This window comes from Sus scrofa, chromosome 13 (genome assembly GCF_054392235.1).
Source record: "Sus scrofa isolate SSC_HxYL_T2T_F1_AM1 chromosome 13, Sscrofa_HxYL_maternal_Yorkshire_Landrace_v2.0, whole genome shotgun sequence".
Lineage (NCBI taxonomy): Eukaryota > Metazoa > Chordata > Mammalia > Artiodactyla > Suidae > Sus > Sus scrofa.
The window spans coordinates 102829759-102855974 of NC_139395.1; the positions used below are offsets into that span (position 1 = coordinate 102829759).

A 26216-nucleotide genomic window follows, 5' to 3' on the forward strand; every position below is an offset into this window, starting at 1 on the left:
GCACAGATATTCTTTATGGTGTATGCCTTTGTTGGCAGTCACTCGTCACCTTTATCAGTGAACCCTGTCATATTTATGTGTTATAATCACTGCCTTGACAGATTTAGATAAGCACCTGTAGAGATTTTTAAAAGAAATTTGCTCTCTTTATCTGCAAATTGTCAGCACCTTTACCTTTAAGCACTCTTGCCTTGCACATATAGGTTATTAGTTTGAAGATTTGAATTAACAGGATGTTAAAAATGTGGGGATGGATAGCTAAATGCCAGTAATTAAACTAAAGAAATGAACTATTTTCACTGTACAAGCTGGGCTGATGGCTATTGGCCATAGAAGTTAACAAATGGATATCTTCCTGAAGATTGGCCTCCATTTTAAAATGCAGTCCATTGGAGTTCCTGTTGTGGTGCAACAGAAATGAGTCTGACTAGTAACTATGAGGTTGGGGGTTTGATCCCTGGCCTCTCTCAGTGGGTTAAGGATCTGGTGTTGCTATGAGCTGTGGTGTAGGTCGCAGGTGTTGCTGTGTCTGTGGTGTAGGCCAACAGCTATAGCTCTGATTCAACCTCTAGCCTGGGAACTTCATTATGCTGAGGGTGTGGCCCTAAAGAACAAAAATAATAATAATAATAGTAAATAAATAAAATGCAGTCCCCACCAAATTTCTATTTTCATGTATCAATGGCAAACGATTCAACAATTAAGGAAGACCATGATAATTATTCCACCTGCTACCTGGTTCACTTGAGATGTAAACAAAGTATCTTTTATGAACTTTTTGACTTTCTGCTTTGCGAACATTAGCCCCTGTTTACTTGTTAGCCTTTAAACACAAACATTGCTATATCAAACTCTAAAAAGGGGCTTCCTTGCTCAAGAAACCCAAGGTAATATCATTTAGCATTTTGGCATTCTCTCGAAGAATTAGTGCCTAGGGGAGGCAAAACAGAACATTAGTGAGAATTAATAGAATTTTTGAGTAAGCTTTTTTCCCCTCGTCTCTCTGCCCCAGCTTTTACGTGTTAACCTTTAAATTATTTTAGCATGTTTTTTTTGGTATGTACTGAATTATTAAAAGTGGTATAATTTTTGTATCTAGCTAGTAGGTTGTTTATGGTGATTTCACTTTTTTTTTCCCAACAGCCATACCATATTTAAATTTCTATACATAATATTGCTATGCTTCAAGTTCCATGCAGATATGAGATGATATGCCTTCTAAAAAATATGCCTTCTAAAAAATGTATTTCTTCGAGGTATGTTGATTTAGCAAACTGTGCTGACTATGTCAGAGGGCACTTGAACTATTGTCAAATATTTCTGAGTAAGATATAAATTAAGAAACTCCTGTAAAGAAGTTTTTGGTCACCTCACAAATGGTGTAATGTTTTGCAAGTAGCTTGTCCATGTCTAACTCTAATAAATAATGGACTTGAACCAGATGATTTTGCAAGTTACTTTCACAGTGGAATCATATTAGACAACTTTGGCAAACGGGAAATCTGAGGTCCTATATCTTGCATTTTGACTAGAGCTCAGTTACTGAAATTGAAAGGCAGGATGGGCATTTTACATGACACAAAGCACTCTGCAGAAGGAGCATGAGATATGAAATAAAGCCTATAAACCACTCAGTTCCAATGAAGTTACCATCCCCAACAACATATCTGTTTTTTAAACTGCAATATATAGACTTGAGAACTTAAGACCTCATGCAAAGTGGCCATAAAATGGATTGAATAAATACGCTTCTGGAATCATTTTTTAAGAATTGAGTAAGATGAAATCATTATTGCGTCCTATGCATTTATTAAAATAAAATTATCTTTATTTCTTGCTTGTTAATATGGGCACATGCTGAAAGCACTTTTTGTGATTGCAAAGTGTTCAGAAAACCAGTGATATTCCAAAATATTAAAATGGATCTGTCTAAGTAAGTAAACTATTGCCCTTAGTTAAGAGTTCTGTCAGTTATCTCACTACTCCCTCTCTGCTAATAAGCCTGGGGGAATCTTTTTTCTAATTTAAGTCAACTGAGCCATGCCAATGCAATTGTCTGATTCCCAAGCCTTTCAGTTAGCCGAGGAACTGAAGTTCTTGGTTAAGTCAGAACTATTATACACATAAATTGCCATAAATAACAATTCATTGAGAAGAATGTGGGTCATAAACATAAAGAATATAATATAAAAGACAGTTTCAAACATATGTTGCTTCATTTCTGTTCAAATAGTCTGGATAGCCTGTTAAGATGCTCCAACTTCCTGTAATAGAGAGTGAAATGAACATTTTTCTACAAAATGTGTCCCTCTTGGTTATTTAATGTAGCAGAACAATAGCAAAATAAAATTCCAGCAGAATATCTGATAATTTTTTATTGAGGAAACAGAGAAGTTAGGATGAAATGTAGGACTCTTCAAGTTAACAGGAAAATACACTTATAGCTTTCAGGCCCACCTCAAGATTCTCTGCCATTTATCAAAAAATCTCTTCAATTTTCAAAAGCCCTCTTTAGACCTCCTGGGTCTATAAACAAAGGCCATATTGTCTCCTTGGCTGAAGCTTGTTAAGTGGCTCATGAATAATACTAAATGCATCCTCCCCATAAATCTCCTTGATGTAGGACTACCCTTATCTAGCCACAAACTTCTCTGACATCCATCATAAACTCAGAGATGGGAGATTTACAATATGCATCCAAGTAGCTACTTCCAACATCCCATCAGTGTGATTCTCCTGAACACTTCAAGTCAGAAAACAAAGATATATTGGCACTTTTTTTTTTTTTTTTTTTTTTTTTTGGTCTTTCGTGCAATGAGTTGAACACACTTCTAACATTCTTTTGATTGATCTTTCAGAACAATAGTTTAAGGCGATGAATCATTGGAACTTCCATTTGCAATAGCATTGCATTTGGAGTAACTGGAAGAATTGTTGCGAAGGCTATTTCGGAGAATCCAGGCTTTTTATTCTTTAACATTTTTAAAAAACAGATAAAACCACAAATAACACCTTTAGAAGTCTATGAAAGTTGGCAACAACTTGGAGGTGTTTCTTCTAATGAATGACCTATCTTGGTGCTCCATTTGTGGCAACAAAAAAAAAGAAATGGATGGCAAGTAGGACCTGGTGCATCCCAGGGATGTTTCCTATGGAGAAGAAGGGGAAGTCTAAGCAGAAATTACATGTTTAGAGTCCCTCTGCAACTAGCAGGATTTAGTGGTAAATTCATTGTCACTTGAAGGAGCATCACTTATCTTCATTCTTTCAAGTATTAGGTTTCAGAGTAAGCCTAAGCAATGTAGGATATTTTCAATAGGTCAAAGATGTGAAAGACCATATAAAAAGTGTTTCATCTGCTGTCCTGTGATTTAGATCTACTAGAGAAATATTTTTATACTGATAGTAATAATTCTGTTATGTCATTGTTCTTTCCAGGAAATATGGATAAAGTTAAATTTGTCCTTCAGTTAATGCTTGCATAGAGAATGTGACTTTGTGAATACTTCAGTCTTAGGACCTCTTCACAGTGAATGTATATCAAGCCATGGCTATTTATTTAGACAGGTGTGTTTCAGCTTCCAGCTGTATATGCATATGAATTTTGTATAGTTCTTCTGGAAGTCAGACAACGTTGCTTGTCTGCTTGTTGATGTACTATAGCCTAAGCTGTAATATTTTAGAGTAAACCAAAGAAGCCTTCAAAATTTAGTATATTCTTATCATAACAACTTAAAATAAAAAGTTGTTTGCTAGCATAGACCAATTATTAACCAACTGAAAATTATGTTTGTGGTAAGCATTTCCAAACTTGGGGTTTGGGAACCTTAGGTGAAATTATTTAAGAAACACGTTTGAAACATGGGAACATTATTAGTGTTATTGTTATTTATTGTTAGCTAAGAATTTATGAATACAAAAAATGAATACAATGTTCATTTGTATAAGTGGTTACATAGAGTAATATTTTTAGTTCAACAGAAAATAATTCTCAGACATTTTCCTTCACAATGAGCATGTGTGGTGATTAATACTTAATTTAAGCAAATCTATAGTGTTTACATAATTCTACATAATAAAAATATGTTTTAGAAGATTGAACACTTTTGTGTTTAATAAAATACCTTATAGAATCATAAATTAAGTAAACTAAATAAATTATAGAATAAATTAAAGAACCATAATTATACCCCCAAGCCCCTTTCATCCCAAAGAAAAACCTGTTCAGGGCAAGCCTTCCAAACTCATGCTCATGGGCAATGGAGGTCCTATTTTGCATCACTGGCCAAGTATGTCAAACTCGACATGCAGTGTCAGCTGCATTCCAAAAGAAAAGAAAATTCTGTTGAAACAGCTGTAGCAAGATATGTTTTTCTTTCCACAGATGCAATTGTTTCTTTATTGAAAATAACAAAACTGTGGGAGATGATGTCCCCAGCCCAACAAACTTGAAGCATATCCAGAATGTATCTAAATTTTAGCAAAATAAAAAATGAACTGTTTGCTCAGTGCATTTGCCTTCTTAACATTTATACATATGAATGCATGTACATGCATAGGTATCTCTGTCTCTATCTGCATTGTAACCTTTGGTAAGTTTTTGCTGGAAATGGTGATGATGTCAGTAAGAGCTCAATAACTGGACAATTTTTTTTTTCCATTAATAGTTGGTAAAAATTGACACTTAGAAAGTTTTCATTGTCCTAGAGCAGGGGATGGCAATGTTTCCTACAAAGGTCCAGATAGTAAATACTGCAGGCTCTGCAGCCCATTTCAGCTCTGTTGCAATTATAAGTGTGTTGTTTTAGCACAGAGGTAACCATAGGCAATATAGACATGAGTGAGTATGACTCTGCTCCAATAAAACCTTATTTATGAGCATTAATCTATATTTCATACAATTTTACATGTCATAAAATATTATCCTTCTTTTTATCCTTCTTTCAATTTTGTTTCAAGTATTTGAAAATGTAAAAACCATTCATAGCTGGTAAGATGTAACAAACAAAAATAGGCAGTGTGTTGGATGTGGCCATGGCATTGGACACACTGCTGATGTTTGGACAGATATTTACTCCATAATTCAGTTCATTAGATGTAATTTTCATGTAATATATGGTTCCGCTTGAAGAATCAAGTTTCTACATTTCTTTATACTTAATGTCAGAGATTAATTATTTATTTATTTTTTGAGATGGAGGAATGGAAGCAAGCAGGAAGATAAGAGGAAGTAGGCTCTTTCTATTAAAAAAAATCAAGAAAGCAAAATTGCTTGAATTTTTATTTTTCCAAAGAAAAGCTGTTTTTTGATATTTGACAGTCTCTCAATAATGATGTTGCAAATTTGAGACTGCTGAAATAGGATGCCTTGCCTAAAGTGTTCATTACTGTGTTACTTTTGCTAAGGAAATTAACATAACCTGAACACAGTGAAGACTAGTAGTCAGCATATTATTTCTGAAAGTGTAAAACAAGTAAAAGTTTATTTTCTCAAAATACTATTAAAATATGATGAATATGTTGATAAGAAAGAGGTTCTCAGTAATTATGGAAAATCATCATGAGCATTGATACGTTAACTCCAGAAGGAATTCTTGATAACATCATTTTAGCTTAATATTAAAATCTTTAAAAATTTTAGCTTAAAAGTTCAGTTCCATTGACTGAATATTTCACCATATTAAGCAATCAGTATAATTTTTTAAAGGTATTATAATGTTTTGTGGCAATGTTAATGAATATAGACTGTATTTCAGAGGCATATAATAAAATATAGATGAAATAATAGAATTTCTAGGTACTTTTCCGTAATTCCAAGTGGGGAGATATGTGGGCATGTAGTTGAAAGCATAAGCTGATAATTGTTAAAATTGAGTGATAAGCCCATACATGTACTATATGTAATTTTATAAATATCCCCTCAGATCTTTTTATTTTAGGAAGGGCAATAAAATTCATAGGAAGTCAGACAAAATTGACCTTGCCTTTCTTTTTAGTTTTATTGAGGCAGAATAGCTGTTGAGACACTGATCTGCATTTTGCTTTCAAAGCTGCAGCTATTCCCTTCTCAACCTTTTATCTAAAGAAGATAGACAACATTTCAACATCTGGGGTTATCTTGACACAATATTATTAAGATCGTCAGAAAATATCTCTTTTAGTTACTTAACTTCATTAAGCCTCAGTTTCTTCCAATGGAAAATAGGCATAATTTTACCTACCTCATAGGGTTTTCTAGATAACCTAAATGTAATATTCAATTACATAATGGTTAAAATATTTAGTATAGTAATAACATGGAAATAGTAAATATTCAATAAATGTTAGTAATTATCATAAATATGGATGTTATTTTTTTATTTTTGAAAATAACAAATGGGAATGATAAAAATATTGTGTAGGTCATATAGCATTTGCCTATCCTTCTTCCTGCCAGAAGTCTTAGTCTGCAGAGGAAGCCACTTATAACAATGACTACTGTTTTAAAGAGATTAATTTTATCCTCTAAACAATGACTATATGACTATTTATTAAATTTTATTAATTTATTAATATATATTAACCCCATATTAAAATAGGTAAGGATTTAACTAATTTAAAACCATCATACTCTCTTTCTGATTTTTAAAACATTAAATTTCTTTCTTTTTTCTTCTTCCCTCCCTTCCTTCCTTCCATCTTCCCTTCTTTTCTTCCTCCTTACCTTTCTTCCTTCCTTTCCCCCCCATTCCTCCTTCCACTACTGCTTTTATTTCCTTGAAAAATTATCTAGATATGTATTTATCCTTATCTATAAAAATTTTTCTTTGAAAAATCATTTTCAACCTAGGGATGTTTATAAGAATTATGTCTGAACAAATTTTTAAACGTAGTTATCAAGATACCACCCCAGTCCCAACTGATCAGCATCTTCAGGGGTGGAGTGTAGGCATGTGTACTTTTATTAAAGGACACGATTATAAATCATTCATTTTAAACTTATGGACAGCTTTTAATCTATAGGATGAAGTATTTACTTAGCTCAGGAATATTTTCTTCTGTCACATAATTAATTGTTTGGTCTGTTTCCTTTTTTTTTTCACTCTGGAATATCTGTAATTTTAAGATTGATCACCCATTCTTTCTCCTCCAAATCCATAATTTTCTTTCTCAGTGTTCTGATTTCTGTACTTCTTCCTTTTTACAAATAAGAATGCACCAAAATCTATATTTTTTAACTTGAAGATGTTGGCACTGATAGGATTTTCCTCTTTTCATGAAAAGATAGTCAAATATAATTCCCAATGTATAACCACTATTAAGATTATACATAAGAGAATTTTTTTGTCACCAGCTGCCATTAATAATCTCATATTTGATTGAGACTCTGTAAATGAAATATGTAGACTCTAAAACTTTTTTTGACATAGTGAAGTGGATGTGGTGTGATAGTCTGTTATCTCTTATGAATTAATGTGTATAGGAGTAACTCAGGAGACTTGAGGGCAGAGCTGCCAGAAGGTTAAACTTTTCAGGGGTTCGTCAAGCGCCTTTGGAAAGAATTCATCTTGTGGGAAGTAAGAAACCAAGCATTCAATGGATTTGTCATGGATAGCAGTGAAAAATTAAGGTATTTAGTTTATACTGTCTTCCTTTACAGACTACACCAATTGGTTCCCTCATTTATTTTCTTTTCCTCCAATATACATACCTTTGACCACTAACACACGTTAGCCAGAACTATATAGCTGTAACTATAAATTCTAACATTTTAAGAGCACAAAACTCAAAGCATTCAATGCACTTAAATTCAAAATGACAGAAAAAAGAGATTGATGTTACTTTGGCATGAGAGTTGTCATTGTTTCAGAACAAGAAATGTTATAGAATGTATAATGCAGCCTTGGCATAAAATTGGTTTATGTATTAGTAGATTTTATGGCCTTGGGACTTAGTACCTAAGGCTTTTTTTAGTGATGGGATTCTGTGCCCAAACCATAGCTGTTTTAGTTTTGTATAGGCAATACTCTCAGCAATAAATATTGGCAGCTTCGATGTAGACCTTGGCAAGCATCACCAACTTCTGGAGCAGCTTTGTCACTTTCAGTATCCTTGGCAACAGATCATGAATCAATGTTTGAATTTAAGCAAGAACACATCTTAATGTGGCTTAAACATGGGAGACAGCCCTGGGGAGATTCCACAAATAAATGAATGAAGATTTTGAAGAGAGAGTGAGAATCCCTCTCAAAAAAGAGGTAGACTGCATAGCTGGATAGATGAACTTATTTTTTCATGAATATGACCTACCTATCATTATAACCCCTGACTGGTAGGGCCTCAAAAATCACAATTTATACTTTGAAAAGATCCTATTTCTTTGTACTTAAGATTGGGGCTCCCCGATACATACAGAGGTTGTCAGATTTGGAATAAGCACTTTAAGGACCAGAAAAGGCATGAGCATGTGAAATGCATGCGACTCTCAGTTTAGGGAAATAATGAGCAATAATCAATAAGTCAGTTTTCCAGACATAAACACAGTGCTTACCAATTCTTACAGAAACAACCGAAAATTTCCATAGTTCAGACTTCAGAGCCTAACTCTGCTTATACCACAGGCAGACGGGAGTCTTCCAGGAAGCCTGGGGACTGGTAGACCATAAAGGTTTGGCTGGTTTTGATGAAAATTAGTGTGATACGATGCACAGATGAAAGAGCAAATGGTTTTTCTTTACTTGATGAAAGCAGTGAATTCTGAAATTATGCACAGCAGGTACAGATGGAAGATACTTCTCAGATTTCAAAAGATAGCTCACATAGTTTTCATGCTGAAACATTTGTTTTATCTACAGCCATTTTGTGAGGAGAGGAAGAGCAAAAAGTGAGCATCTTAATCTAAATAAGAAGATCTTATTTTATAGGGAAGGGTAAATGATGAAAATATGGTCATAAATCATGCTGCTTACTCTTCATTCATCCATTTATTAAACAAATATATATTGAGTCCCCACTATGTGCTGGGCACTATGCTAGAGCAGATCTACCCTTCTCAGTTGACTAAAATAGGATTGTGTCATCAGAGTTGTTTCTAGGAAATATTGTAAAGCAAATCATTTTTCTCTAGACCTTGCTCTTCCCTTTCCAGAGACTCTGCCTCTTCATTCCCAGAGGTATCATTCATTGATTCTACTGTTCTATCCCTTATAATTTCTTTTAATCATCAGCTTATAAAGGACTAAGTCTTTGGAATCCAATGAAAACTTATAAAGCATTAAAACAATGTGTATGTTTGAGTGTATGTGTGAGTACATGTGAGAGTTCTACTTGGAGGTCTGCAAATTACACAATGTTAGCACTATCTTCTTTACCTCCAAAATCAAATTTGTGTATCCTTCTTTTAAATCCTTGGAGATGGAAACAGTTTGTATTTCTTTGGTCTCTCCATAGTAGGTATTCAATAAATCTCTTTTAGAATAGTTTAGAAATTTTAACTTATTTATTCATTCAATATTTGAGTGCTCACTGTGTGTTATTCTAGGATTTGGGGATACAGGAATGAACAAATCAGACAACAAAAAATCCTTACCCTTATGGAGCTTATATTCTAGTGAGGGTAAAATGACAATTGGAGTAAGCATCATACATAAGTAAATTATGTGGTTTGTAGCAGTGTGGTAGGATGGCCAGAGCACAGCTCACTGAAAAGATGATATTTGAGCAAATGCTTGAAGGAAGGGAAGAAATCAGCCACTTGGTGGTTTAGGGAAGAGTATTGTAGACTAAGATAGAGTCTGTGCAATGGCCCTGAGGTGAAACATATGTGCATGTTCCAGGAACCATAAGAGACCAGTAGACCTGGAGGAGAGTGAGTAAAGGGAAGCAAAGTGTTGAGCTCAGAGATCAGTGTGTTTGGGGCCTGGTAAAACATTATGAAAACTTTAGCTTTTATTTTGATTAAAATGAAGAGCAGTTGCAGGGTTTTGACTGACATGATCTTATTGATCATTTTAAGGTATCCTGCTGGCTACTTGGACAAGAGTGCTACTTGGGCAAGAGTGTAAGCAGAGAGACCAGGGAGAGGCAATTCAGAAAGTAAGTTTCTTCATTGTGTTATCTTTACAAGGATAACTCTAATTTCCTCCAGTAAAATCTCTCCATCTCAATTAAGTGCCACAGGTGGAAAATCATTTCTTCTTTGCAGGCGTAAATTTGATGAATCCTATGCTTTAAGGAGTAGAGGCTCTATCTCAAAGGAAAGGATATGCAGGGAAGGGCTAATTAGGTACCAATAATTTCCAGTACTTAGCTCCTTCAGTGTTGTCACCTTAGAAACACCAAGGGATCCACGACAACAACAACAACAATAATAATAGTTACTGGGCACCAAACCAAAAAAATAATTAGAATCTTATGGTTAAGTCCCAGCCACTAGTTCATCTTAGAAATCCCCCAAGTGATTCTCATAGACAGCTAAGCATGCTTGTCAGTGGGCTACATCTGAAGCTCCTGAGATCCATCTTCTATTATGTCTTCCAAGATTACTCTAGCATTTCTATTTATTTTCAACCAAATGGCAAGGAAAAAGAAACAGCCTGTCCAGAACCAATAACTTTTAGGCAGAATTTGCAAACCTCATTTTTCTTTTCACTGGTGAGAAATTAATCTTTTGTTCAGACCTAGCCACAGGGGAGGCTGGGAAATACAGTTGAGTTGGGCATCCATATAGAAACAATGTGTGTTGTGTGGAGGGGTAGGGGGCAAACAAAAGTGTTTGTCACATTATCTCAATATCACATGGGGGAAGATAAGTTTGGGAATGATTTGATAAAGGCCAGTTCTTTTCGTCATTTGTATTCCAGCCAGTCATAGATGAAAACTGAGATCTGAAAAAACTGAGAAATTTTTGATTTATGAAAAGTTTTGCTTTCTTATCCATTTGTGTCAAAAATAACATTTGAGAGGAACTGAGTTGACTATGAACTCAAGAGTAACAACATAAGAATTTCCTCAATCGATTGTTTCCCTAGTGTTCTACACAGACATTGGTATAAGAAATTAGGGGTATGGGACGGAATTGGGTGGTTTCACAGGATATTGTCCTGCTATTGTGATAAGCTTGTTTTGTTAAATACACAACCTATTCAAGCTCACCTCTACTAGAGATCCACCCTTGTGGGTTTTCTTAAATGTAGTGGGTTGAATATAGAGCGTCAGAGTCTGAATATGTTGTTTGAATTGTCTATTACAAACAGTAGTTGTTAGGCAAGAAGCCTGGATATTTCAGATAATCAATGGTGCCCTGACAGTCAGTCAAGGGTAGCAAGAGAATTAGATGCTGGTCCTGGAATGCCACGCTGGATGAATAATGGTACTCCCTGCATTTGCTGCTCACAGAAAGCACAAAGCAACACTCTGTGGAAGCAAGTAAAGGGAAAGAAGAAAGAGAAAAATGAATTTTCACTTTAGAATTGCCAACTTGAGATGGCATAGGGATTTAAAAAAAAAAAGCCTGCTCATATCAGCTCAGGGTGATTATACAATTAAGAGGAAGCAAGTCTCATAATCCAATAATGACAGCTACTTCTTTTGAACCTGTGATTGTAACAACTGTTCTCTTAATCAGAGAGATTAATTAACTTTCCCAAGGTCACATAGATTCATATACAAGACAGGCAACTTCATGAGACTTTTTTTTTTAATTGCTTGCTCGATTTTATTTTATTATCTAACTTTCTCTGGGTCTTTTAAGTTCTCATTCCAAGTAGGCATTACTTTCTGGTGACCTCAAGCACCCTGAGCATTACTGCTCACAACAATTCTTTTTCTATGATGTTCTCAAAGAATGTTTATTAAATAAATGCATAAAAATGAAATAATATATAAAGAAGTTCCACTCATCTTCATACCAACCAGAATGTATCCTTTTATAACTCACACTAGTCTTTCATAATAGCATATCAAATTGTGGGAACTTTTAGAAAATGTTTCCCCAAGGAGTAGTCAGGTTATCTCTTTTGGGTTCATTGCTTCAGCAAATATTTTCCCATTGATTCAGAACCCTTTAAAAGTAACTGCTCTTATATTCAGCTGGGTGAAAAATGGCTTGATTAGAACTAAATGTGTGCAATTCTCCAAAATAACTGTGTATAACATCTGCTGTCATTTATTTTTCTTATTAAATTGTAACCTGTGAGGCAGGCTGGAAGCTTAGAGGTAGTATTACTGTGAAGATACAGGGCAATTCCCAGTCTAAATGCCAAACTATGTAGGGTGAAGAAAAGCTAAGTTAAGCTTTAGGATCTCAAATGGATTTTATGGTAGTCTGTGACACCGGTCATCTTAAAGTAATAGTGAAACATAGCTGTGGTGTTTGAATATTTTCTGGCATTTAAGGTACAGATTTTTATGGGGAGTTGCTCTAGTCTCAAATGAATTGAAGTAGGGGTGGGGGAGTCTTTTTTTTTTTTTTTTTTTTTCTCACCGATAAACCCCTACTACACAGAATAGTGCCAGGGACACTGTAGGTTCTCAATAAATATCATTGATTTAATGCCTAATTCATGTGGGTGTCACTTCTGTCCCCACAGAAGAGTCTTAGAAGGTGGGGGTGGAAAAAGGTAATAAAGCTATTAGCTTTGAGGGGGTTCCCCTTGTGGCTCTGTGGTAATGAAACCAACTAGTATCCATGAGGATGCGGGTTTGATCCCTGGCCCTGCTCAGTTACAGATTCACCATTGCTGTGAGCTACATTGTAGGTCCCAGATGTGGCTTGAATCTGGTGTTGCTGTGGCTATGGAATGAACCCTAGCTGCAGTTCCAATTCGGACCCTTAGCCTGTGAACTTCCATATGCCATGGGTGTGGCCCTTAAAAAAATAAAGTTTTGGATCTAAAATTTAAAGATGTCCAGGTCACACCATCTATCAGAAATCAATGGCTCCCCTTTGACACCCACTCTCTGCAAACCCCATTGGAACCTATCCATCCTTCTATGTCCAAGTGAAACTTCACATTTCTACCAGTACCATTCTAATTTCTTCACCAAAATGTGATTTCGTGTCTTTTTTTTTTTTGAGTTGGAACAGAGAATTTAACACCTTTTATTATTGGCTTCATTTTTTTTTTTTTTTTTTTTTTTTGTCTTTTTGCCATTTCTTGGGCCGCTCCCGCGGCATATGGAGGTTCCCAGGCTAGGGGTCTAATCAGAGCTGTAGCTGCTGGCCTGCACCAGAACCACAGCAACGCAGGATCCGAGCCATGTCTGCGACCTACACCACAGCTCACGGCAACACCGGATCGTTAACCCACTGAGCAAGGGCAGGGGTCAAACCCTCAACCTCATGGTTCTTAGTCGTATTCGTTAACCACTGCGCCACGACGGGAACTCCCCATTTTTTTTTTTTTTTTTTAATCTTTTAGCTTCATCTTCCTAGCTTGCCACAATACCTCTACTCAACTGCTTACAAATCAACATACCAAGCAGGCAGTTATCAGGAGTTTAATAATCTCTTGCTTTAATGATTGGTCAAACTCTATTACTCAGTGTAGAAAATATATTTTAAAAATTGATTTCTTCATTTGGGGGCAGGAGAATATATGTAATAGAGTAACAGAAATATGGGTGATTTTAAAACTTAAGACTATTGCTTTAAACATAAAAGTAAATGTATCTATCATTTAAAAGAAATTTCTCAGAGAGATTATAGTTTCAAGAAGAAAATGTTTGAAAATAAAATGTTTCTTATATCCTATATCTTGTCTTCCAATTGAAAAGCCAGTAAGTGAAAGAGAAGAAAAAAGAGGGAAAGGCAGGAAAGAGGGGGAAGAGAGAGAGAGAGAGAAGGAGAAGAATGGGGAGGAGGAGGGAAAGTGGATAAAGCTATTGTGATATTTCGGGGATGAAGAGGCTCCTCTGATAATACAGGAATTTTAAAAATTTTATTGTCATAGTAGATTAAAAATGTTTGTGAATTTTATTAAGGTATATGATTTTTTTAAAAGGAGAAACAAACAATGCCACTTCTAAAACAGCAAAGCATTTCAGTAATTGTACCTTCTAGTCTCTTTGAAGATGCAAATCACCTTTTTCTCACAAACCTAGCTGGATAGCGTATTAATCTGAAAACATTTCTTAGCATTCTATTCCTATCAACATTGATATGTGAAGCTGGAGTAATGCTATATGAAATCTTGCAGGTGCAAGGACCAAATGTTAGGTGGACCTACCAAATCCCAGTATTTCTGGATTAGGGAAGCCCATTTTCATTGATGGTTGAGTCTACACTTACTACTTTATGTCGATACATACCAGGAGCAGAAGGTGGTCAATCGGAAAGTTATTAGTGATATTTAGAAGTGTTTGAATTTTAAATTATTAGTCAACAACTTTATATATAAAACAAATTTCCTATACTAAGATTTTAATCTAATTTCATAGATCAGGTAATTTATATTAGGAAATAAAGCAGTGTATCAAACAAAATCAAGTGTATCTGAAAAGTGTGGGTCTTCTCCACCGGAATAGTTCCTCAGTGATGTCATGCTGAGTCTCTGACAAAAGTATTAGTAACTTTATGCCAATAACTTTTCCATTGCCAGTCTAAGTACATTGTATATTAATGTGAAATTCCATCTGGTATTTGGTCATTTACCATTAGGTATACCATTAAATATACCATTAGGCCAGTGATCTAAACTTTTTTCATTTGTACATCCTTTTCGTTAAAATGCTTAAGTGTACTCTCAACATAGTTACTTTTTAAAAATTAAAATACATGTACTTTTATACATAATGTACTATATACTTTATAAAGTATAAACAAAACTAAAAATGAAAAAGTAGAATTTCCACTTATATATATTTTTACCTAAAAGAAATGACTTGCAAAGATGATAAGTTGCATGTACCCTACTTTGGAAACTACTGATCTAAAGAGTATCATATTCAAAATAGTAAATATATATAAAGAAAAAAAGATACAGGTCAGAAACTATGGTTAAAAAAAGGAGATTTTAGTAATATCAAAAAGAAAACACTAAATACTTCAATGGAATGGTGGCAGAAATCGCTCTGGAGAAATGGACATATAACAGTGGTGTAATAATTAATAATATATGAATCTAAGAAGTACTATCCAGATTTCTTATCCTGCTACATCAAAATGGTCACTGTATTAGTTCTATATCTGTGTGTGTGTATGTGTGTTTGTGCGTGTGTTTATAACTGTAGAATGTACAAAAGGCTATTATGTAATGAATTTTTAAAAGGAGAAGTTTGGTTCAGAAAGAGTGACCAAGTTTTTATGGTAAAGACTGCCTCTCTTCTAATGACACCATGAGAAACATAATGAGTTCCAACTTTATTTTTGCCTTTTGTGCCTTTCCAGTACCTCATGCTATATCATAATGCCATAATTTAAGTACAGCCTTGACTGAGAATTTCTTCTTTTAGTTTTCAGAAGTGATGCTGTAAAAAACACTTTCAGGAACATTATAAATCACCTATTACTATACAGAGATACTTAACTAAATCCAGAGGCATTCTTGCTTTTCAAGAAAATATGAATTCTGTCTTGTTTAAATATGCACCAAGAATTAATACTATAAATTATTTTGCCTTCGACACTAAATATACACACACATAAACACACACACATTTCAACATGGATAATATTTTAGAAATTGACGGTAACTAAATACTTAGGCACTTTAAAAGGTTTTTTTTTTTTTTTTTTTTTTTTTTTGGTGGCATCCACAGCATGCAGATGTTCCTTGGCCAGGGATCTAACCCATGCCACAACAACGACCTGAGCCACAACAGTGACAATGCCGGATCCTTAACCCCAGCATCACCAGGAGATTCCTAAAAGATTTTTTTTTTTTTAAATGAATGGATCATCTGAATTTCTTTCAAGCCACTAAGTTCACACTATGAATACAGCACCAAGTGAGAAAGTGAGGGACAATATTTTGTACACATCTTGGAAAGGCAAAATAAGTGTGTTTTAAAAATAAAATTGCATACTTTTAGCTTTCTAATCTTAATAACAAGTGAGTTCTCCATTACGGACAAATAGCCATACAAATTTCTGTTTAGAAATAGAGGCCCAGTAGCAGATGTAAGTAACTATTTGGATACCCCACGTTTAATTATCTTCAGGGGTAGCACATTATTTCTCCTGAGAAAAGTGTTCTGAAACAGGTCAATCCCCAGCAGGCACCTGGGCATTATGGGGGTACAGAATGTCACTCCATCACTGAAAAATGTCCTAGGAATAACTTAACACCAGGGGAGAGAGATTTTTTTTAATGTGCCTTTAAAAAATTCCTCTTCTTAAGCTTCCTGATCCTCCTATATCATCATCCCAATGACATGACCAGTTGTCATTTTACTTTCTGTCTACGTAACCTCATGCACAGCTAGGAAATAATGATTTAGGACTTGAAATTCAAAACATAATGGCGTTCCTTTTTTTTTTTTTTCATTCCTCATTTTACTCAACACCCCTGCAGAGTTGATGCAAGTACTGAGCTCCCTTTGAAGTCAGCTTGCATCATCTTTGATGGAGTATAAAGCAATAGGAGATACTGACTGCAGTTTTGAGCATCTCAATTCCCATCTCAGATGATGCCGATACATTTGTCATTAAATGCATGGCCTGAGTAAATCCTTGGAAGAATCACCAAGCAGTTAAAATTGGCAAGTATAGGCTACACATTTCTAGGATAAAAGAATAGAAAAGAAAAATGTTAACCTATTTTTAAAGCATTTTATCTCATCTTCCACTTAGGTTTTCTTATTATGAGTGATGTGATAACATATTCTTGTCACTTGGTTCACTTTTTCTAATACTTTTCCTGCTTTGTAAAATTATGTTAAATATACACACACACACACACACACACATATATATATATATATATATATATATATATATATATATATATATGCTCAAGACATTTGGGACCTTGAATGATGATGTTCTTTGTTTACATAATGGTAAAATAAAACGGTATCTGTGGATGAACACTGAGAATATTGGGTTTTTTTAGTATGCTTTGCTCTCAGTAATAATGTTATGTCACAGAGTGAATGAAGATGAAAGTAATTTGGAGATAAAAGAAAAGTAAGGCATTTGATTGTGAGCATTTTCTGCGTTTGTGGTAGGCACTATTGTTGGTCACCAACTTCTGGTTCTCATATTCTATGAGGCGCATGGGACAATTTTACTTCTCTGGCCCCTTTATGGTGCATTTTTGCCATGTGACATGTTTTGGCCAATGAAATATGAGCAGGAGGACTAGGCAAGGCCTTTGATTGCTTGAACTCCCTTTTTGCACTCCTGCAGAGATGATCGTGCCAATATGTGTGCTACAAGATCAAAGCACACTGCAATGCCAATAAGGTATTGTTGGAATAAGGTATTGTAGAAAGTGACCCAGGAGACTTCAGGGGACTTGTGTGATCAAAAATTTAATTTTTGTGATATTAAACCATTAACATTTTAGTGTTGCTAGTTACACAGCACTACCTGACCTATTCTGGATGATATATCTACCTATATATATATCTAGGCTATGCAGGTGACCCTTGAAATAATAGGTTTGAATTGCATAGGTCCAACTTTAGTTTTTTTCACTATATGTGTACTATAGTACCACATAATTCATGGTTGATTAAATCTGTAGACGTGGAATCCCAGATATGGAGGACCCACTGTAAAGTTATACGGGGATTTTTGACTGTGTGGAGTGTCAGCACCCTTAACTCCCATCTTGTTCAAGGGTTCAACTGTATATATCTAAACTCTTTTGCATATATATGCATATATACACAAGATTTTATTTTATTATATTATTTATTTATTGCTTTTTAGGGCTGCACCTGTGGCATATGGAAGTTCCCAGGCTAGGCATCAAATTGGAGCTGCAGCCGCTTGCCTATGCCACAACAACAGAGTATCCAAGCCGTGTCTGCAGCCTATGCCTCAGCTCACAGCAATGCCAGATCCTCAATCCACTGAGCGAAGCCAGGGATCAAAACTGCAACCCCATGGTCACTAGTAGGATTCATTTCTGCTGCGCCACAACAGGAATTCCACATACACAAGATTTTAAATAAAATAAATTTAGTAATTGTAACAACTCAAAAGTTACCAAAAATCTATTTGTAAAATCACACCATACTTTTGTGATTCTTATTGTCCTCCATAGAATACACTATACAGAATGCTGCAGTAAATCTCTCCAAGCCTTCTTTTTCTAGGCACTTAACATTCTACTCTTATTAGGATTATCACATTGATTTCTGTTACCTTTTACCCTTTTGAAATTAGAGTCTTCAAAATCATTATAGTTTTAATAATAATTTAGAATACATTTTGATTGTGTTGAGGAAAAAGGATTTCAAAGAAGAGACTAGCAGGTAACAACTTTACAAAAATAAAAGAGCAGAGTTTATCGTAGAGAATATCTACTTGGTCTGGGTGGTTGGATCACAGGTTAGAAGGCCAGAAGGAGAAAGGAGGATTGTGGCAGAAAATATGTGTGAAAAATTCTTTCCTGTGTTGTCTACATATCACAACAAGATATTACATTCCATTAAGTTCTACAACATTTCCATTAAAAACACAATCTGAATCCTAAGAGGAAAATCCTGACTATCAGAAACATAAGATTCTCAGAGGACTTAGCAAACTGTATGCTAAATTGCAGACAGACATTTTAGTTGCCTTTGAATCAGTAATTTAAATCTTTCCCCTTATTTTTCCATCAAATTTTCAGTAGGTCACTCTCAAGTCAAAATTTAATTTTATGTGGTTGAAGTGGTAGAGCCAAAATGAAATTGCATGCTGTAGGGGGAAAAAAAAAGTTAACCTACTTTTAATAGCCCCTTTGAAAGATACTTTGAAGACATGACTTACTCTCATAGTATGTTGACTATCTGAAGAATGAATTATTATATCCTTGTCAAATTTTAAATAGCATGCTGTTAAAAATATTAGTCACACAGGGGGCTGTTTGACAGTAATGTCACAGAAAAGCTCTGGTCTGTATGAACAGGCAGAGTCTGCAACTTAATATCATAGTTCCATGGAGCTCTGCCTTCCACGGGCATCCACAGAGAGGTGGGAGTGAGAAATCACTTCAGCTTTGCTTGGAACATTGGTGGGACGCTGCCAGCAGATGCATTCTGCTTAGTGTTCCAGCCAGCTGAGGGGGCCTTGTGTTTCCTCTCTGCCATCCTTTCCCAGCAGAGCTTAGAGGAGATCCTTAAAGAAATGAAAAAGACATCATTTCAAGAGGGAAAGAGTTTCTTTCTTTAAAAAAAAAATACATCCAAGAATTCTGAGTTGAGATCTAGACTAGAAGTTGTAAAGAAAATGATCCAAAGAATTTCCTTTAAAAGGCAGATTTTTTTTTTAAACCTAAAAAATAAGATTAGAAACTGTCTTGGATGAGCCCAACTGTGATTAAAAAAATAAACCTTTTATAGTTAAGTCAAGATTTTTTCCCCTTTTTTGTTCTTTGACTTTTCCTTGCAGGGAAAGGGGTGATCTTTACCTAATCAGAGCGAAGCAAGAATCACTGAGGCAGCGAAAGCATCATACAGGTGAAGGTCAGGCCAATTTTCCCCAAGTGATGCTGTTTTATCGCTCATCCAACAAAGATTGGGGCCTTTCTTTCCTTGATCCTTTTGTGCTTTCTCCTATTACTTTAACAGATCTGAACAAACCCGAGATTCTTCATCCAAAAGTTCCATTTAGCTACATTTATTTCAAATCCTTCGAATTTCATGTCTCAATGTTACAGTAACTTAAGGGTAACATAAAATCCATGTATGAGGCAAGAAAGCAGAGCTACCTAAACACAGAATTGACACAGGACACTGATTGTTTTCATTGGCCCTTTGCCCTTCAGCGTTGGGCTTCATGCCAGCCCCATTAATCTAGCCACCTTTTGTTTCAAGGGTTTCTGTCTTCTGTGTGTTTACTACACACGAATGTTGTTGATGAAACATTGAGTTACAAATTGGATGATGTCACTCTTGGCAGCTTGGATAAGGGTCAAGTTGAGAAGCCAAGACTATAAAACAAATACTCACCCTGAGGATGTATGGTGTCCTAAACAAAGGTATGCTACCTTTCTCTAAGTAAGGCTGGGACACTCTGGGTCACATGCCACTCTTGTAACCCATTTATTTTGAGGAAGAGATTGGGTGTTGTCACAATGGGATATCAATAGGAGGAAATGGGGAAAGTGACATTTTGCAAAGATAAAGAGTTAGTTTAATAATTTCTTAAAAATTGTCTTATTTTAAAAGTGTAATACTTTGATTTGTGAGCAGCACTAAGGCACAGTTTCTTAGTCCTGGCAGCTTTGGCTCTGTTTTCCCATATCTGAGGAATTCTGAGTTATCCTGGCTTGCTTACCCTGCCCTCTCTCCACTTACCTCCTTTTCATTGATCTTTTTATTTCCTCACATCTTTACTTGCCAATTATTTCTCTCTCCTTTTTCCCCTCTCTTTCTTCCCCAGAGTCCAGGTGAGGGTATGGCTGCTTTCAGATGGAGGGATCCATCTGGATACTTTTTTTCCCTCTAAAAGTGGCTTAAAGTAGGCTTTTTAAACTAAACCTTTCATAGTTTCATGGACATACTGAAAATGGTACTTTGAGAAAACTGGCATGAATCTCTAAATGCTAGTCATTTGAGTTCCTTAGAGATGCTGGATAAGGGTCTCTGAAAAGGACAACATTCATATTTAATCACAAACACTTAGTATTCATTATAAAAGGTCCAGAATGATTTGTGGGCATTTTATTGGCAAGTCAGTTCACATTACTCTCCATCTTGAAAGAGAAAGAATTTAAAACATCACCAGTTTTTCCTTTATTTTGGAATATACTTTCGACCACCCATTTCAAATCAGTGAACTTTCACAATACATACATTGCTTCTCATTCTCCAGAGTTCCATTTATCTTCAAATGGAACACTTTTAAACAACTATTTTTTTTCCTTTTTATTAAAAGAATTCAGTGACTTCCAGTTCTATTATAAGTATAGCTAAAATAAAAATGCTTGCTTGGTAGCTTTTTATTTGATTCACAAGGCAGTTTTCAGAAACCAATAATGTATGATTCCCTGTCTGGCACAGTAAACAGCAGAACAATTTTTTATCTCTCAGCTTCTAGTATGCTCAGTTAACCAGCCCTTGTATGGTGTCCCTCCTAAGGGTTGTAGAAATTTAAAACCAGTAAATGCTTGATGACAGTGCTGTTGTTGTGAAGTTAATTCTTTTCCTTGAGGAGAACAGTAGTTCACAATTACCTCCAGGCAGTCCATACAGGGCATCTTAGCTGGCCATTAATTAAGCAATAAGATATGACAGGCAATATATTTCTGGCCCGTTTCCATATCTCTTGAGAGATCTTTAAAGCAAGAGGCTAAAGGTCAAGGGACTTTAACCACGTGAGAAGTTCACTGCCAGAAATTTTCTATTACTACAAAGAAATTTAAATGTAACTTATTGAAACTAAAACAAACACAAGGAGTTTTTAGTGTAAGTTGGGAAATCAAGCCAAAAAAAATTTTTTTTCAACACCTATGGAAGTGCTGTACATTGTGCTACAATTTACAATATACCATCTCATTTAATTTTCCCAATGGCTTTGTGAAGTGCCCATTATCCCCATTACATGGTTGAGACCATGTGAGGCTCTGGCTCAAGCGCTTTGACTTTGATTTAGAATTCTGAAATGAAATATTATTGGATTACAAGCTCTTGATTTAGCTGACTTCAAGCATTGTTCTTCCCTACCCAAAGTCTAATTTCTTTTGATGAGAGCAAGGATCTTTTTTAAAAAAAATAGCTGCCCCATGGGCTTCTGGAAAATCACTTCTGCAGACTTTGTGACTCCTAGTTAGTGAGTTTTGCAAAAGTGAATAACAGTTTATTAAGTAAATCACTAATTAAACCCATAAATCAAATAATAAATATAAGAGCCATCATGCTAGACAAACCATCTGGAAGAAACTTTGGGGCTTCTTTGGACAACAGTAAGTTTTGCCTAGAACATGCCCCACCATACTAAGATTCTTTCTTTCTTTCTTTCTTTTTTTTGTCTTTTCTGTCTTTTTTTTGGGGGGGGAGGGCGCACCCACATCATTAGAAGTTCCCAAGCTAGGGGTCCAATTGGAGCTGTAGCCACCGGCCTATGCCAGAACCACAGCAATTCGGGATCCGAGCTGCGTCTGTGACCTACACCACAGCTCACACTCACGGCAACGCCAGATCCTTAACCCACTGAGGGAGGGCAGGGATCAAACCCGCAACCTCATGGTTCCTAGTCGGATTCTTTTCTGCTGCACCACAATGGGAACTTCCTGAGATTCTTTCTTGATTCTTTTTTTTCTTGTCCTATTCACCTTATTCTACCTCCCTTGGTCTAGGCATTCAATGTCCACATCTGTCTCCTAGATGCTATGCTCAACCATACTCTTGCTATGCTCTTGCTTGTGCACCTTCTATTAGTTTCTTATTGGGAAAGGAACATGGTCAATTCCCTCAGAATTAATAGGTTAATTTCTCCTAAGTTACACCTGACCCTTCACTCAGCACTTTGTATGCTTTAGACTTAACCTCTCTATTCTACCCAGCTTTCTTCAGTTTTCCTACTCTACTGATTCCCACCTTTCTCTTTATTGTTTTCAGTAGAGATACTCTGAAAAGCAACATCTAGTTTCATTTTATATTCCAAGTGCTTATCATGGTATGTGACATATTCTATGCTCCATAAATAATTATTTTATTCACTAAATTGATGTATGAATCATTTTATGTATCCAAAATTTAAAAAATTCAAACATTAAATATTAACCAGTTTAATATCTAGTTTAATTTTTCAAATCACAGCTTTTCTTAGTTTCCTGAGTTCACTTTCACTTTTAATATGCCCAGAGTATAAGTTAGATTTTATTTCTTTGTCTTCATGGAAGCAGTTTTTTCTGTCAGCTTCCATGACACACCACTCACCTAGTTTTGATTCTAATGACTTAATTCATTCATTTCTTCCACGTATGTTGAAGATTGACTATACTTCTTTTATCAGAACTCAATAGCTTTAAATTGAGTTAAAATCATTTTGATTCCTATCTTACATTATTAATTTTCTCAAATTGTATGGTTTTATTGTGTGTATCTATGTATGTATGTATTTCTAGATGTATTCCAGCTCAGAATTTGTTGACTCAGTTATTATGGAGGTGACATTTTAAACCAAAAGAATATCTTTGGGTCACTATTTTGATCAAACTCAGAGGAAATCCATAGGTGTGGTTTTTGGTTATCGCTATTGGCTAAAATCAAAGGAAATCCCTGTACATTTTATCATTTAAATATTGATGAGTTCAATCAAACAGCAATTAAGGTTCTCTTAAGTTTTTGAGAGGAGATTTTGATTTGAAATATTGAAGAGGAGGATGTGTTTTTACAAGACATGTGTTTGTGTGGATGTGTTCAATCCTAGAGGATCTGGCAGCCTTATTGTGGGGCTGAGAGGCTGCCTGTCTGCGGAGGGGGTCAATCTAAAAAGAAGAGAGTTGACTTTTGGTGTCATTCTTTGAACTTCTGGATCCAGTTTTGCTTCTAGTTCTTATTTTTAGTCATGTAAACCTTCCATCTACCTCTTTTCTTTACAGCAGTTTGAGTTTTTAAACTTTACTACACTTTTTGCCACTGAAAAAAAATTTTGCTTCTTGGTCACTGTCATTTATGAATTTATTACCGTATTAGATACAGATAAAATATTCATTAAATTTGGGTTGTAATAGGGATGAATTGCAGGACTCAAATAAATTACCTTCTCCAAAATCTATTACCTGAAATATTGACCCAATATTCAGACTTATTCAAGAAATAAATATCACTTTTGAAAGGACTGTTTATATATATGGGTCACCCACATTTTGGAATCTCTTCCCATACTGCAATCATCTTGACTCCACTAGGTCCCAGAAACTGGTAAAGAAAAAGGTATTTTCAAAGTTTAATATTATTCTCTCCTTGATGATGTTCCCAGGGAAAGTGATATAAATTACACAAATATGTCAAACCTAGATCAAGTGTAGCTCTTCAAATATGAATTTATGGTAGAAGTAGACTTCTAACAGTTTCCTCAGAGTTCTTTTATAAGGTGGATTAGATAAAATATTTACCACATGCCTTTCATAGTTTCACTGTTAAGGAGGACTTGCAGCAGTAGAATTATGGTGTCATATAAAAATTTACTCAACAAAGTCTCCTTGTGGCAATTGCAGGCAAAATAGTGTCTTAATGGTGAACTGTTTGAGTGCTACTTCCTTTTTAAATGAAGTTCCATGGAGACCATGCATTTTGAGGTCCAATATTGAGACCAAACTTCAAGGTGTATTTTGTTCATCTTTTCTAGACATCTGAGGTCTGCACAAATATTAAGCTTTTATCCTTAGAATGCTTTTTCAGACCATTGCCAGGAAGACCTGATCTGCTGTATTACTGCAGATGGCTGTCTCTAATACACCAATAGTTATTAAAGGCTCAAATCATGGGTTCTTAGATTCCCCCCCAATTTTTCCTTTTTTTTCATTTGTAAAAGGCTTCTATAAGAATTACTGTACATGCACAAAAAGGCCCCATTTAGAAAATAGTTTGTGAATCCCCGTTCTGTACAGTAATGGTCCATATAACTGTATTAAGTCAGTTCCTTTAATAGGAAGAGTGCCTTTTTAGTTTGTGAGAAATATGCCCCTGCTGAGATTTGAACCAGGTACCCTTGGATCTAAAAGCATTTGCTTTACTCTTTAGATAAAGTGAAATCTTCTTAATAGGGGGTAGGGGGGAGGTGGGAGTTGTCTTTGACTTTGGAGCTGTATCTTTGAAAATTTTATTTTTCTTTCTGAGTTACTTTCTTGGTCTATTTCCTCCATCCTTTGTTTTATCTGTTCTGGGGTCCTTTTTTTTTTTTCATTTCATTTGGGTTGTATTGGCCTTTAAAAATATGAATATGAACCTCTGCATTTAAGATGAGCATTTAATATCTAATAATGGCAATATCAATGAGCTAAGTAATCTATAAATGCCAGGTCCCAAACTGGGGCTAGAGAATCTCCAATATTCTCCCACCTCTAAGGGTTCATGGGTCTAAATTACTTGCGTCAAGTTGAAAGTGGTAATATTTTTTTCCCATGGAAGAAAAATTAGCATGTGGTACTTTGAACTGGATATTTTCTGTGTACTGCTTCATGGCAGCCTTTTTACCAACTAGACTTCTAGAATATCTTCTTAAAAATAAGTTGTGGTAATTAATGAAAAGGTTAATCTCCTATATCCCCTCAGATTCCCATTATATACCCTCTAGCCAAATTCTAATGGTCTTGCAATTTGTGATGTAATAGGCCATCATTCTTTGCAAATCTCATCATATTTAAAAAGGTTTAATAAGTGAATCATAGGTGCTTATGAGCTTTTATAGGAAGAACTTGTTTTATTCTCAAAACTAGATTGTGTTGCCAGTGTTTTCTAAGCAAAATAGAGTGTGGGAATCTAATAAACAGGCCAGATGGGATAATAGGCTATAATATTGTGGTAGCCAAAGTGATTTTCCTCCTCCTTTGTCACAGCAGCATTCCACTCAGATGACAATAGCTGCAGGAAATCAGGGTTTAGATCCTTAGTTGTCATTGTTTCATCATTAAACACTTCTTAAATGTTCACAATATGCCAGGTGTTTTATAAAGCCTATAAACTAGTTCTTGCATTGGAGAAAAAAGTTTATTTAAGGATGACATTGGGCATATTGTAATTATTCCCATTGGAGCCATATATATAACAAAAAGGGTTTTGGAGTCCAGAAAAGAGAATTTCTCAAGGTATATTTTCTTTATTGTTGCAATGCCAGCCCTAATTCTTTGCCTATAACTCTCTGAGGCCAAGCTTGTAACAATTTAGATCTGAATTTGGTAATTTAATCAAGATCAGAATAAGACAAGATATTTTTATGTAACAGGATCTTTGAAAGCCAGGGAAGATTGTATGGATTCTTTGTTGGATGGTCAATTACAATCCAGCCCTTAGTTCCTGAAGTCACTTTTTTTTTTTCTTTTTTGGCTTTTTTGAGCTGTACCTGTGGCATATGGAAGTTCCTAGGCTAGAGGTCGAATTGGAGCTGCAGCTGCTGGCTTACACCACAACCACGA

The 26216-nt window shown here is 35.3% G+C and overlaps 1 long non-coding RNA gene across 14 annotated transcripts in view; it reads left to right on the forward strand.

Annotated features, from left to right (window-relative positions):
• LOC106505376 (uncharacterized) overlaps positions 1-26216 on the forward strand; it is a 675862-nt gene that overhangs the window by 288397 nt on the left and 361249 nt on the right. For 8 of the 14 annotated variants that reach the window (XR_014824140.1, XR_014824136.1, XR_014824141.1 and 5 more), the window contains one exon: positions 9995-10074. The exons of the other annotated variants lie outside the window; for them this stretch is intronic. This is a non-coding gene — a long non-coding RNA (uncharacterized LOC106505376). The remainder of the gene's footprint in view (positions 1-9994; positions 10075-26216) is intronic. 14 annotated transcript variants of the gene reach the window in all.